The sequence below is a fragment of the Hyperolius riggenbachi genome, chromosome 3 (genome assembly GCF_040937935.1).
Source record: "Hyperolius riggenbachi isolate aHypRig1 chromosome 3, aHypRig1.pri, whole genome shotgun sequence".
NCBI classification, from domain to species: Eukaryota; Metazoa; Chordata; class Amphibia; order Anura; family Hyperoliidae; genus Hyperolius; species Hyperolius riggenbachi.
In genome coordinates this window covers 13442285-13458240 of record NC_090648.1, presented here as the reverse complement: position 1 = coordinate 13458240, position 15956 = coordinate 13442285, and the positions used below count along the sequence as shown (strand labels likewise).

At 48.7% G+C, this 15956-nt stretch overlaps 1 protein-coding gene across 2 annotated transcripts in view; it reads left to right on the top strand.

Annotated features, from left to right (window-relative positions):
* The window catches only part of LOC137562489 (beta-1,3-galactosyltransferase 5-like), a 114114-nt gene that overhangs the window by 29717 nt on the left and 68441 nt on the right, over nucleotides 1-15956 (top strand). Inside the window, exon 2 of one of the 2 annotated variants that reach the window (XM_068273876.1) lies at nucleotides 9120-9240. The exons of the other annotated variant lie outside the window; for it this stretch is intronic. The gene's annotated coding sequence lies outside the window, so the exon portion shown is untranslated. The remainder of the gene's footprint in view (nucleotides 1-9119; nucleotides 9241-15956) is intronic. 2 annotated transcript variants of the gene reach the window in all.

Genomic DNA, 15956 nt, shown 5'->3' with positions numbered 1-15956 from the left:
GGACGCACCCGCTCGATATGCGGAAGTGATGTCACTTCCGCATATCAGTGCGGGCGCTGGGTCCTAGCGCCCGCACGATTGGTCGCCGGCTCGCCGCCTGATCCTGAGGTCTGAGACGCGGCGGCGGCGGCTGGAGGGAGCCGCTGACAGAGGGGGCAGCGGCGGCCGGGAGATCCGTGGCACCCCAGGAAAGATTGGGGGCACGTGCCCCCCTAAAACAGGGCTAGCGACGCCCCTGGTGTCAACCTCTGTGCTGATACCCCCCTGACCTGCCCTTGCAAAATTATTCTCAGGGGTGTATGTGGCGTCTGTACCTCAATTAGAGAAAAGCCTACAATGTGCTCTGTAGCAATTATTGCCCAATGTAGAGCTACCACTTGTTTTACACATTCTGGCATCCCCTTTTCCACAGGTGACAAGACTCTGGAGAAATAACCTAGGATTCTAGGCCCATCTGGATGTTTTTGCAACAGCACGGCCGAGATGGCCTGTTCTGAAGCAAACACCTGTATGGCAAACGGCAAGTCTCGGTGCACTGTGCACAGAGCTGGCGCTTGTGCCAAAGCTTGTTTCAGCCCTCCCCATGCTGTCTGACACTCATCAGTCCATAGGAGGCTTTTGGATGCTTCTTCCTGAGCTCTCAGAAGTTCATATAAGGTTTTTGCTTTTTCTGCAAACCCCTCTATGAATTATCTGCTGAAATTGACCAATCCCAGGAATTTCCGGAGCCCTGTCACAGTTGTGGGTCTTGGGAGTGCCAGAACTGCTGCCACCCTCTTTTGTATCGGTTTTCTGCCCATCCCAGAGATTTGAACTCCCAGATACGTTACCTCATCCTTCAGAATCTGGGATTTCCCTGGATTCAATTTCAGGCCTGAATCCTGGAGAGCTTGAAAAACCATGTCCACCGGTATCTCTTTATGCTGATCTACGGTAACACTTTGGACAAAAAGATCATCAACATAAAAGAGCAATGCATCTCCCAGGTTCAGGGGTTCTAAAACATGTGCCAGTGCCTGGTGGAAAAGAGAGGGACTGCTGTGCAATCCCATAGGCAAAACCATGAAGGTGTATTGTTGACCCCTGAAAGAGAATGCAAACCTGTACTGGAAATCTTTATGCAATGGTATGCTGAAAAAAACCTCAACATATATCTGTGAGAAAACGCGGAAAAGCCGCCGCAAGTACTCAGAGTAAGGCGGCTGATTCCGCGTTCAACATGGCGGCTTGCGCGCAGGGACCTGCATTCACTGGCCTGATGGAACGCTGAGAAACCGCCGCATGCCCAGAGAACAGGGCGGCGGATTCCGCGTCCGACGCAGCGGTTTGCACGCATAGGCCTACTTCTGTCTGTACTGCTGAACGCGGAGAAAACGCCGCACGCTCAGACAGCGGTGCGGCGGATTCCGCATCCAAAACAGCAGAGGCATTACAACACATGTCTGGTGTGGCTGGGACTGATAGTCCACACAGGTTCAGAAGGACGCGTGCGCGCGCGGAGAGGCAGAGCATTTATGACAGCCAGAGGGGTGTCAGCTGACCAGGCCGGTCAGCTGACAATTCTTTCAGGTTTCATTGGTCCAGCACTTAGGGGAGGCACAGGAGAGCGCTGGTGTATATATACTGGGTGCTGGTCATTCCTCTGGTGTCTGGCGTTGCGATCACTACGTGGTAGCACTCAGACCTTGTCAGTATCTGTGTTAATATCTAGACCAGTTTCCAAGGTGTTGATGACCAAGGAACTCACACCTTAGCCTAGGAATTCTGCTATTATCTGTGTTATCATTTAGACCAGTTTCCAAGGTGTTGATGACCAAGGAACTCACACCTTAGTCTAGGAATTGTTGATTATTTGTTATGACCTTCTGCTTTTCTGACCACTCTTCTGATCTCTGATTTTGTACCTTGTCATTCTGATACTCTGTTGCCAAACTCTGCTAGCCTTAGGATTCTGCATCTGTCTTCTGTCTCTGTACTTTATCTGTCCGTGTGTTAACGACCTGGCCTGCCCGACCTCGAGAACTATCTCTCCTGTTAAGAGATAGTTCAAAGATCTGTCAGTGACACTCCCTCATTGGTGTCACTCACGTTCTGTCCTTCCCCTCTCAGCCTGACTCCTCCCTGCGGAGAGTTCAGACTAACGGGAGGAACTTGTTGCAGAGCAGTACTCCTTATTGCTCTAGCACCTGATCTTCAAGTGCGGTCCTCAAAGTATTACTGTTGCACCAATACACTCTCATCTCTCAGGTGTCCAGAGGTTAGAGATATATCTGATTATCGGTGATACTGCAGATCATCAATAATCGTATATATATCAGTATTCTCGGTGATACTGCAGATCACCGGTAATCAGACCCTCTCTGTGTTACACCGATCGTTACAATATCCAAGCAACTGAACACACAGCATTTTGCATCAACGCTTGCTAAAATGTCACGCCCACCCGCCCCCGAAGGTGGGATATGGGCGGGTTCCAGGTTTCACCCCTATTAAACACTTGCTATTGACTTATATAACTCTGTGATTGACAGACGGTTCTGCGCAAGCGCAAAACCTTGGTCCATATTAGGAACATCTTATGACCTGTACTCTAAATACATAGAAATACATGTTTAGGAACAACAGGCCGTTGTTTATAATTCACAACTCTAAGCTGAGACAGTCAGTCTGCACATATGCTAGATAACGACGCATTGTGACCTGACTCACTGAGCAAACTGTTCACTGTTCTCCTTCAGAATTATACTCTAAATATATATTAAAACAGACCTCTGCATCTCAGTCATTTCAGGAAACAATGGTTCATTTAGAATATGGGCAATACCTGGCAGGAACCTCTCAGGATCTTACACCTCGTACACTGCACCCTGAGGCTGGAGCCTCTCTTGCCTCTGCCTCGGCCCGGCCCTGCGCTCCCTCCTACACTAACGCCCTGAGGCCGGAGCCTCTCTTGCCTTTGCCTCGACCCTGCTATATATATATATATATATATATATATATATATATGTATATATATATATATATATATATATATTATATATATATATATATAAAAATATATAAAACTTTTATCAAACAAAAAATGAAACATGCATATTTTTAATGTACCTTTTGTTATACCTGACTAAATTAAATGGAACCCGAGGTGGAAAGGATATGGAGGCTGCCATGTTTATTTCCTTTTAAACAATGCAGATTGCCTGGCAGTGCTGCTGATCCTCTGCTTCTAATACTTTTAGCCATAGATCCTGAGGCTGGCTTCAGATTGGCGGTCCGAAAAAAACAGGCCTTTGGGGATTACTGCGTTAGTATGCGGTAATCCTGGTCTGGTATCCGGCTAAGCAGGAAGCGACGCTCACTTCCTGTTGGGCTATCAATGGCGTGCGCGGAAGAGTATTGCTAAAATATACTTCCGCTCATGCACGATTAGATAGGACACTTCCGGTGCAGGGTACCGCAACATGGGGAGTGTGAACTCCCCCATAGACTTTCACTAGGCTGTGGTGGGGTGCAGTAAATTTACCGCACTGCCCCGTGTGAAAGGGCTCCCAACCAACATGCAGATCAGGTGTTTCTGACTGAAGTGTGACTAGATTAGCTGCATGCTGGTTTCTGGTGTGATTCAGACACTACTGCAGCCAAATAGATCAGCCGGACTGCCGGGCAACTGGTATTGTTTAACAGGAAATAAATATGTCAGCCTCCATATCCCTCTCACTTCAGTGCTTTTAACCTCCCTGCCGGTTATCCCGAGCTCAGCTCGGGGTAACCTGCCGCGGAGGATTCCTCAGGCCCTGCTGGGCCGATTTGCATAATTTTTTTTTTGTTACACGCAGCTAGCACTTTGCTAGCTGCGTGTAACTTACGATCGCCGCCGCTCCCCGCCGATTCGCCGCAACCCGCCGCGACAGAGGGTGTCCCCCCCCCCGAGACCCGTGCGCTGCCTGGCCAATCAGTGCCAGGCAGCGTCGAGGGGTGGTTCGGGACTCCCTCTGACGTCACGACGTCGATGACGTCGGTGACGTCATCGCGCCCGTCGCCATGGCGACGGGGGAAGCCCTCCTGGAAATCCCGTTCAGAACGGGATTTCCGGATGGGTATATGCGCCGGCGGCGATCGGCGCATTCGGGGGGACGCCGCAGGGAGGGGGGAAGCATGTAGCTAGCGCTAGGCTAGCTACATGCTAAAAAAAAAAAAAAAATGCGAAAAAACACCCTCCCTGCCGTGCGCAGCATTTTTTTATAACGGCAGGGAGGTTAAAATAATGTTCTATAAAATTCCTATAAAAGTGCCAGAAGTTGGGCTGCAACTGCAGTTAAATAAGGGCTAATTCCCTAAACTTTCTATCTTCTTTGAAATGATTGCAATAGTAGACGTCATGGTGCTTGTAATTGCTATCTTGAATTGGACTACACTTAAAGGGGCACTACAGCGAAAAACTAAAATTTAGAATATATACAAATAAGAAGTACATTTTTTCCAGAGTAAAATGAGCTATAAATTACTTTTCTCCTATGTTGTTGTCACTTACAGTAGGTAGTAGAAATCAGAAGTGACAGGTTTTGGGCTACTCCATCTCTTCATAGGGAATTCTCAGGGATATATTTATTTTCAAAAGCACTTAGTGAATGGCAGTTGCTCTGTCCAACTGCCAAAACTGTGTAGCGAGCAGGGAAGCTGACCAGCATCATTGTGTAACCTCCCTGGTGGTACACAGATGCGGTGGCTGCGTCCACGGGAGGGATATTTTTAATTAAATGTTTTTGATTTTTTTTTATGCTAGCTAGCACTAGGCTAGCTAACTGTGGCCCCCAAGTCCCCACCGGTCTGAGCCCCCCGATCGCCGCCGGCAACACTCATCAGTCTGCGATCCCGGGAGAGCCTTTCCAATTAGCATCACTCGTCGCTATGGTGACGATTGGACATGACGTCATCGACGTCATGACGTCATGCGCAGTTCTGATCCTCCCCATAGCGAAGCCGGGTGCTGATTGGGAGGCTGCGCCATCGCGGGATCCCTGGGGGGTATGTATAGCTGAGATGAGCATGGACAATCGGAGGGGACTGGAGGGACTTGGGCACCATAGTTAGCTAGCGAAGTACTAGCTTAACAATATGTAAAACATTTTGTTTAAAAAAATCCTCTCGGGGCGATGCAATCCCCTGCGGGCGGCCTGCCCGACACTGTGTCAGGCTTACCGCCAGGGAGGTTAAATACTTTTTATGGAATATCTTTATAAAGAATAAAAGCTTTGCTGAGAATCCCCTATGAAGAGATGGACTAGTCCAAAACCTGTCACTTCTATCAGATTTCTACTACCTTCTGTAAGTGGCAGCATTATAGGAGAAAAGTAATTTATGGCTCATTTTCCCCTTAAAGGGAAGGTTTAGGGACTAGCTAAAAAAAATAAAAATCCATTTCCACTTACCTGGGGCTTCCTCCAGCCCGTGGCAGGCAGGAGGTGCCCTCGGCGCCGCTCCGCAGGCTCCCGGTGGTCTCCGGTGGCCGACCCGACCTGGCCAGGCCGGCTGCCAGGTCGGGCTCTTCTGCGCTCCAAGTCCTGGTACTTCTGCGTCCCACGCCGGCGCTCTGACGTCATCGGACGTCCTCCGGGTTGTACTGCGCAGGCTCAGAACTACTGAGCCTGCGCAGTACAGCCCGGAGGACGTCCGATGACGTCAGCGCGCCGGTGTGGAACGCACCATGGAGCGCAGAAGAGGCCCGACCTGGCCGCCGGCCTGGCCAGGTCGGGTCGGCCACCGGAGACCACCGGGAGCCTGCGGAGCGGCGCCGAGGGCACCTCCTGCCTGCCACGGGCTGGAGGAAGCCCCAGGTAAGTGGAAATGGATTTTTATTTTTTTTAGCTAGTCCCTGAACCTTCCCTTTAAAAAAAATGTACTTCTTATTTGTATATGTTTGCACGTATTTTACATTTTACAGTTTTTCGCTGTAGTGCCCCTTTAAAGTAAACTAGAGGCCTACAAAGGTAACTTTACTTACCCCAGGACTTCCTCCAGCTCCATAAGCACGGATGCGTCCCTCGCGGTCCTCCTGCAGTCCTCGGCAAATATCCCCAAACATCACAGCTCAATGACATCAGTCGGGGTCTACGGCGCATGAGTGGGAGGTTTGCGCATGCGCAGAAGACCCAGATTGGATCTGACTCAGCCAGTTACCGGGGCTGATTGCGGATGAACAGAGGACTTCCATGCTTATGGGGCTGGAGGAAACCCCGGGTAAGTAAAAAAATCTTTACATTTGCAGGTCTCTGGTTTACTTTAATTCAGTACCTTTTCTTTCCTTTCTTGGTTCTTTCTCCTCCTTTTCCTTCCTTTTTCTCTTTCTGCCTTTCTATTTATCTCGTTTACAATTAAATCATAGTCAGCCTTTCCCCTGAGGGTCCGAGGTGGGTATTTTTCTATACAGGATGGGTTGCTGGCAAAATGTTTTTGCCGATCTTTACCCATTCATTGATGTGGCTGTGATATTATTATGACAGCACATGGATAACTATTCACCTGCTTCTGAATCGGATGTGTATATTGTTATAAACTCTTATAAATCACCTTTTCCTCCGGCACCAGCAAACTCATCAGCGAGAGTTGCACACACGACTCATCACAGCAAGCAGGAGACAGACTTTCTCAGGCTTCTTCAAAGTTGATGGAGTTTATTAAGTACACAGCTATACAGATACAGTTCCTCATATCTTAGCCAAGCAAAGTTCCATGTTGCGTTACAGCGGCGTGATTACCTTCCTGCTGAGGGTAATCAGGTCTTCTTATATCTGCTCCATGTTACATCTAGACTAACTATGTACAGCATACATTATATCAGATTACATAAAGAAGGAAATTATTAGGTGTTCCAGTCAGCAGATAAAGAGCATGAAAGTAGGAATCAGAGTGAGCTCCGTCAGCCCACCCGGCCCTTTATACCGACTAGGAAAGAGTTAAATGTGACCTCATCTTAGCCATCCCCCAGACCCAGGGCCGGATTTGTACTTCTTATCGCCCAAGGCCGACTATTACCAGCCACCCCAATCGAAACCGTATCCTACCACGTCTATCTACACACACCCAAAAAACTTTGGGCCAATGGTGTCCACTATTGCGGCTAATGCCGAGGTCTCCATGGCAACGTGAAGTGAATCAATCACGTCACATGGGGGAACTGGTCAATCAAGCGATCTACAGGTGATGGGCGTGGTGGGAGCCATCCACCACACACACATAGTCAAAAGTGGCTCACAATTGGACATTGGGTGGGGTCAGAAACACGTAAAAGGGAGTCCTGTACCCACTGCTGTCTCCAGGTAACAGCGCTGGCCATCAATAATTAAGAAATGGGTACTGTAAGAGGCTGCTTTCTGTATTCTGTACTATTTGCTGGTGCTGCCCCTGGTCCTTTCATCCCCCACACCAAGTGCGTGGGACCCGGCCTTCTGTAACTGCCTGCAGCTGCTAATCATTGGACAAGGTCTGGCTTTTTGCTAGTCACACACTGTTCACAAACGTTTGGTTAACGCGGACTGCAGCTGCCTGTAGCACAGGCAAATGCCAGCTAGTACTAATAGTGTAGTTATCCTGATCACTTTCATTTGTTTGGACACTTGCAAATAATGCCCTGCAAATAATGCCCACTGTCTGCAGGCCGCCCCTTGTTTATCTGGTGCCCTAGGCCATGGCCTATGTGGCCTTGCCAGAAATCCGGCCATGCCCAGACCCGACTATTGGCTTCGACCCCTCCTGGTGTCATAATACACACCTACTCGATTAATATTTAATGATGCCCTTCCCTTACTTACAGGAATGTGATATTTTGTAAACATGGCCTATGTTGATTGTTCTCGTAGTCCATTTGTCTGGGGCAGTGTAGGCCTGTGGCCTTCCTTCAGGAACATGTTCGCAGTATCTGCTTGTTATCCATCTGCTTCAAGCAGACACTGAGATGCTTCTGCCTACATCACAAGAAACTCTATTTTACAAGGTATATTCTGCGAACAAGCCTTTTACCTAAACTCAGTCCGAATAACTGAGGCCTACTTAAATTATAACATATATAACTGTACTGATTTCCGTGGCTGTTACTATTCCAGTGCTGTGTTTTATTTTTAAGAATAAAAAATGAAACAAAAAAGAAAAACTTTTCAGTCTTCTTTGCTATTGTCTGCTATGTCCCGGGGGACGTCTGCAGCTTTTATCACCTGACAGGAGTTTGATGAGTTATCAAAGCACTACGTCCCCCACGTGTTCCTATGACCGGCGTCTGTAATGGAATATCTGTGACTGGCTCTCATGTGACACTGATATAGCAGGTATTATTTGTAGTAATGAGTGTGGTACGTGTGGCATTTATATAGATGCCGCTAGGCCCGCTACTGAACTGGTAGGATAGCACGGCCCTTCCGAAGGATTCCTAACCTGAGCAGTCACACATCTGGCTGGACAGGTAATGGGCTCTCTGTGATTTCCAGCATGCCACAGAAGAGTAAGGCCTCTAGAAATATCGGGGGGTGACGCCACCTGACCCACTAAATGGGCCCATACACTGGTCAATTTCAGCCATCGATCGATCCATTGATTCTATAGAAATTGATTCTTTCAAATCAGCAAATTGATCGATTTGCGATCAATTTCAATCAATTTCGATGGATTTGATCTATCTGACAGGATGGAAAATCTAGGTCGATCTGCTGCTGTCAGCAGATCGATGGCCCATAGATTTGCATTGGATCTAATGGTGCAATAATGCATTTAGATAGATTTTTGATAGATTTCCAATAGATTTCACTCTGAAATCTATTGGAAATCGGTTGCAAGTGTGTGGCACACATCAGATAGATTCCTGTCAGACCCGACTTGACAGGCATCTGACAGAAATATTTCTGATGGTCAAATCTGCTGCAAATCTATCAGTGTATGGCCACCTTTAGACAGCCTTGTTGGCCACATTCTATATTTTGTTACTTCCTCTGGAATCGCTCAGAATCTTCTGGGCGTGGCCAGTGACGGTATCATGGTAAATATGTGTGCGGGTCTCTGGGCTTCTCCGGGGAATGAAAGGCACATTATCGGCACTTGGTTCACTTTATGTTCTGTTTTGTTCTATTATTTAGCTCAGTTAGAAAGCGCCGCTGTAAGTTTCAGAAGCCAGCAAGACTAACCTGAGAAGAACATACAAACTCTACGCAGATAAACCTGTGCTGGGAACCCAACAAAGGACCTCAGTGCTCCAAGGCAAGTCTGTCCGTCATTCTGTATCTATCTATCTATCTATCTATCTATCTATCTATCTATCTATCTATCTATCTATCCATCTATTTATTTCTCAATTTGGAATTGGACCAATTAAATGGGAAAGTTGGTCCAATGCCAAGCTGTATACATTTGCAGAAAATAAGCTTAAAAAGAACCCGAGGCGGCATATTGAAATCTTAATAGGACCGAGAGGCATGTCATGTGCACAATGACTTGCCTCTGTGTCATTCTATCGCCGCTGCCAGCCCCTCCCCCCCTCAGGCTAGCGGCAATCTGCTTGTCTCTAGCCTGCTTTGTTTATGTGAAGCTGTCAGTCAGCCTCCTCCACATCGCCCCCTCGATGAGTGTGAGCTCACTGCCAATTACCGTCAGTTTTGAAAATGCATTACTAACTGCATATTGAAATAGAAAGACAATTTTAATAATTTTTTTTTTAAAAAGTAAGTGAAATGTCCCTTTAATTGATTATTATGCCTGATGACTAAGCGTTCCCGTGTTCACGAAACAAATGCTTGTGGGAATGGATACGAATACGATACATGGAGCCGGCATGAGATCGTATTTCCAGTTCCTGCCCTCTTCACGACCGGCTATTGTCAAATACGTTTTGGAAAATGGAAAAGGATAAATTGCCCTCTCAGGTTATCAGCGAAACTTCTCATTCAGAGATTGGAGACGAGGTATTTTTCAAACTGCTAAGAATAGATTTAATTGTGTTGACAACAAAAACAGTTCAGTCCCAGCATGTGAGAGAAGTTCCTCTGACTATAAAATTCAGAACCCGTGACAGACGCTCCTCCGGTTCCGGGAGGACATCATGTAATAGGAAATGTTAGTTCAATGCCACAGTGGCTCCCGCTCTCCTCGATAATGAGGAAAATTGATTTTTCAATGACCCAGCAGCCTTATACACTCACGCCTCACGACCCAGCAGCCTTATACACTCACGCCTCACGACCCAGCAGCCTTATACACTCACGCCTCACGACCCAGCAGCCTTATACACTCACGCCTCACGACCCAGCAGCCTTATACACTCACGCCTCACGACCCAGCAGCCTTATACACTCACGCCTCACGACCCAGCAGCCTTATACACTCACACCTCACGACCCAGCAGCCTTATACACTCACGCCTCATGACCCAGCAGCCTTATACACTCACGCCTCACGACCCAGCAGCCTTATACACTCACGCCTCACGACCCAGCAGCCTTATACACTCACGCCTCACGACCCAGCAGCCTTATACACTCACGCCTCACGACCCAGCAGCCTTATACACTCACACCTCACGACCCAGCAGCCTTATACACTCACGCCTCACGACCCAGCAGCCTTATACACTCACGCCTCATGACCCAGCAGCCTTATACACTCACGCCTCACGACCCAGCAGCCTTATACACTCACACCTCACGACCCAGCAGCCTTATACACTCACGCCTCGCCACATAAGCTACCTAGACAAGCCAACCCTTTCCGCCCTCCGAACATACCTTATCACCCCTTGAACTTTTTTTTTTTTTGTATAAATTATTTTGCAGCCATGACCGACACCACTCTCTACGCTCAATCATAAAAGAACACTACAAACTCCAAGATGTTAGTTGGAGTGATACTTTAATAATCGGCCACAGCTGAATACCAAAAGATAACAAACAATGTTTAAACCTTAAAGTGAACCTTAAGTCAAAAAAAAATTGAGTTTTACTCACCTGGGGCTTCTACCAGCCCCCTGCAGCAGTCCTGTGCCCTCGCAGCCACTCACTAATGCTCTGGTCCCCAATGCTCTGGTCCCCTGCCGCCAGCTAGTTCTGCTTCTACCAGCCCCCTGCAGCAGTCCTGTGCCCTCGCAGCCACTCACTAATGCTCTGGTCCCCTGCCGCCAGCTAGTTCTGCTTCTACCAGCCCCATGCAGCAGTCCTGTGCCCTCACAGCCACTCACTAATCCTCTGGTCCCCCGCTGCCAGCTAGTTTCGTTTTTGCCGACAGGACTGGCCACGCGTAGCTTTTTCCGCATTCCCGACTGCAATTAGCGCTATTGTGGGCCGCAACGTGTACAAAAATACGTGTTGCCGCATTATAAACACATAGATATGCGGCAACGTGTATTTTTGTATGCGTTGTGGCCCGCAATAGCGCTAATTGCAATCGGGAATGCGGAAAAAGCTACGCATGGCCAGTCCTGACGCTCCTGTCGGTAAAAATGAAACTAGCTGGCAGCGGGGGGACCAGAGGATTAGTGAGTGGCTGCGAGGGTGCAGGACTGCTGCAGGGGGCTGGTAGAAGCAGAACTAGCTGGCAGCGGGGGACCAGAGGATTAGTGAGTGGCTGCGAGGGCGCAGGACTGCTGCAGGGGGCTGGTAGAAGCAGAACTAGCTGGCAGCGGGGGACCAGAGGATTAGTGAGTGGCTGCGAGGGCATAGGACTGCTGCAGGGGGCTGGTAGAAGCAGAACTAGCTGGCAGCGGGGACCAGAGGATTAGTGAGTGGCTGCGAGGGTGCAGGACTGCTGCAGGGGGCTGGTAGAAGCAGAACTAGCTGGCAGCGGGGGACCAGAGGATTAGTGAGTGGCTGCGAGGGCATAGGACTGCTGCAGGGGGCTGGTAGAAGCAGAACTAGCTGGCAGCGGGGACCAGAGGATTAGTGAGTGGCTGCGAGGGCACAGGACTGCTGCAGGGGGCTGGTAGAAGCAGAACTAGCTGGCAGCGGGGACCAGAGGATTAGTGAGTGGCTGCGAGGGCATAGGACTGCTGCAGGGGGCTGGTAGAAGCAGAACTAGCTGGCAGCGGGGGACCAGAGGATCAGTGAGTGGCTGCGAGGGCACAGGACTGCTGCAGGGGGCTGGTAGAAGCAGAACTAGCTGGCAGCGGGGGACCAGAGGATTAGTGAGTGGCTGCGAGGGCATAGGACTGCTGCAGGGGGCTGGTAGAAGCAGAACTAGCTGGCAGCGGGGACCAGAGGATTAGTGAGTGGCTGCGAGGGTGCAGGACTGCTGCAGGGGGCTGGTAGAAGCAGAACTAGCTGGCAGCGGGGACCAGAGGATTAAAAAGTGGCTGCGAGGGCATAGGACTGCTGCAGGGGGCTGGTAGAAGCAGAACTAGCTGGCAGCGGGGGACCAGAGGATTAGTGAGTGGCTGTGAGGGCATAGGACTGCTGCAGGGGGCTGGTAGAAGCAGAACTAGCTGGCAGCGGGGGACCAGAGGATTAGTGAGTGACTGCGAGGGCACAGGACTGCTGCAGGGGGCTGGTAGAAGCAGAACTAGCTGGCAGAGGGGGACCAGAGGATTAGTGAGTGGTTGCGAGGGCACAGGACTGCTGCAGGGGGCTGGTAGAAGCAGAACTAGCTGGCAGCGGGGGACCAGAGGATTAGTGAGTGACTGCGAGGGCACAGGACTGCTGCAGGGGGCTGGTAGAAGCAGAACTAGCTGGCAGAGGGGGACCAGAGGATTAGTGAGTGGTTGCGAGGGCACAGGACTGCCGCAGGGGGCTGGTAGAAGCAGAACTAGCTGGCAGCGGGGGACCAGAGGATTAGTGAGTGGCTGTGAGGGCACAGGACTGCTGCAGGGCGCTGGTAGAAGCCCCAGGTGAGTAAAACTCGTTTTTTTTTCTGACTTAAGGTTCACTTTAAACATAGCATATACCACAAATAAAATTAACCGTAATAAATAACAGTGCATTTAACATAAATTGTTTGAAGAAGAACTTCGTCCCCCTCTGCTGTTAGGTGGCGACCGGAAGCTCCATGGGCTTGCATGCATTGCTCCTTCTTTAAAGTCTCAATTACACAATACCTTAAACTCTGAATCTTGTCTAATTTTTTTCTGATCATAACCCCAATTTCTCACTCGGCCCCTCAGTCCCTCTACTTACCACCTCTCCTAGCAGAAGGGGACTGCCGCCGTAGCTGTGACATCTATAAGATAAAAAACAATCATTACCCAAACCCAAAAAGAACTATGCCTAACCTAACCAATTCTAACCACCTACCTAACAAACGCTTGTCTCCCACCACCCAGGAGGGCGCCTAAACTTTCCGACTACTAAATAGTAAAACAAAAAACCACCAACCCTGTCAGGAACCGGCCCCCGGCACGCCTGCGTATACGGTTCCCGACTGCGGGTTTGACCAGATCAAGCGGGGAACAGCCTTATTCAAGCTACAGACAAGGCTGGGACCCCTCAAACGCTCCTTACTGCCACCACTAGCGGTTTGCTAGACACGTCTACTCTGCTGTCGAGTGCTCAGTGCGCAATCCGCGTTTTCGTATTCGGGTCAGCTTTGCGCTTAGGCCAAATACGGGAACACCACGCACGCGCACACACACACACACACACACACACACACACACACACACACACACACACACACACACACACACACTTGCAATCTTACACTGTAGCGAAGCAAAACCACTAACAGTCGTTCCGAATGATACTGTTAGCCAATCTGCTGTCGAGCTACTCGCACTGGCGTTTTCGTACGTTGGGTCAGCTGCGCGCTTTAGGCCAACGTATGACAAACGCCCCACACACAATGCAATCACAATCTTATACGGTAGTGTCGCTCAATCATACAATTAGGCATGAACTTAGTTACACTTCAGTCTCTTCTAGGCTATGAGTGTTAGTTAAGTACAGCAGAAGTCAAGCTTATTAAAGAGAGTCTGGAGCCATAATAAAAGTGGCTTTTTTGCTTATATATAGCAGGGGCATGTGTGCCCCTGCTAAAACGCCGCTATCCCGTGGCTGAACGAGGGTCCTTTCCCCTCCAAATCCCCCCCTGCAAAATCACGACCAACTTCGTCGTAGATTTTGCTACCCCTGTGCGCTTCCGTGTGAGGCAAGGCTATGAGCTGCAGCTCTCCCTCGCCCCTCTCCCCTCTCAGTGAAGGAAGACTGAGAGGGGCAGGGGAGAGGCGGAGATCCGCCGCTGATAGATGCATGTGAGGCAGGGCTGCAGCTCATAGCCCCGCCTCACACGGAAGCGCTCCCCGGGCAGCACAGGGGGGATTTGGAGGGGAAAGGACCCTCGTTTAGCCGTGGGATAGCGTCGTTTTAGCAGGGGCACACATGCCCCTGCTATATATAAGGAAAAAAGCCATTTTAATTATGGCTTCAGACTCTCTTTAAATAACGATTTAATATTCCAGGAAAACGTGGAACAACGCAGAAAATAATATATACAAAAGATTTACAAAAGCAAAGTAAAAAGTTACAAAGTAAAAGTTACAAGATACACACAAAGCTATTTGCTTACCAAAATAACAGGGATCAAGATAGAAGAATCTTGGACTTGGGTTCTGTGGATGGACACAGTTCTGGTTGGACCAGGAGCTCACTTGGCGTGGACCGGGAGTCCAGCCTCAGCTACCGTCAGGAGTGGACTGATTTTAGGTATCTGCCCCCTGCCTTTTATGCTGGAATATTCGCCTTGAGGCTTTGTTTGGACAGGGGAACTAGTTTAATTAAATCTCAGACATAATTCAATTTCCAGAGATCTAACTTCCACGTAAGAGTGCATTTTCGCACACACCCAACAAAAGACTTCCTTAACATGCAATTTCCCCAGGTAAAAGTCTATACATCAAAAGATTGTGAAGTGAGGCTTTTCAACATTGCCTCAGGCTGTCATATGTAAAGTACCGAGTTTCCTGATAGCCTATGAAGTTGGCAGATTCAATTAGCCCGATTGTCTTTTGGGACAATTGGGTGTCTACATGTCAAAGAGTTCAAAAGCTATGCAGACAACCCAATTAGCAGTGCCCCACTCTCAGAGGAACTGACTACCAAAGCTAAAAAAACCTTCATTGTCATACAGTAAACACAGTTTCCCCCAAAGCTAGAATGGCTGTAGCCGACATCACAGTCAGAAAAATGAAAGAAATATGTTCCTGAATTAACCCTAACATCACCAGCACCCCAATATATCACCACAAACCCCTCCTTCCAACCTAACTAAAATTAAACTAAAGGGCGGGTGGGTGGTACATTTGCTCTGACTGCTGTCCACAGAGGTAGTGACCTCCCCCGGATCCCAGCCAACTTCCTGCCTCTAGCTAACTCCAGCCCCCAAGCCCTGCCTCTCAGCTATCTCTCCCGCCCCTAACAACTATTCTTTACCCCTCCCACTGACTCCGGGAGTTCGTGAGAACTCGCCTGGGGTCATGATGCCGCTGGGCTTAAAGGAACAGCGCATCGCTTTCCAGCTAAAGTGGATTTTCAGGCAGTAAATAAGGTTACTAGATCCAAAAATACACAAGAACTAAACCTCGAGGGGTCAGTTATAGTTTGACTAGTGCTGCCCCTCCACAGTGTTAGACAATTCTACAAACTTAACAAAAGTTCAAAAGAATATTTTTTGATAAAAAAAATAGTGGTCATTTTGCCAGTAAGTTCCTGTCGACTTTCAGGTCTGCCCCATGAAACCAGGTCCCAGATCAGAAAAGGATTAAAGAGGAGCTGTCAGCCATATCTTCTCATGAAAAAAACCCACATATATAAGTAGGTAAATACTTGCTCTACTTACATAACACATGTATTGCACTGTCCATGTTTTGATTTTAGTGATTTTTCTATAGTTAAAAAAATAGAAAATTCTTCTTAGGATTTCCCATTTTAACTGTGTCTATCTTGAAGCCAATCCTGATGTCATTTCCTCCCTTATTCTCCTCTGCCTGATTTTGTATGCAT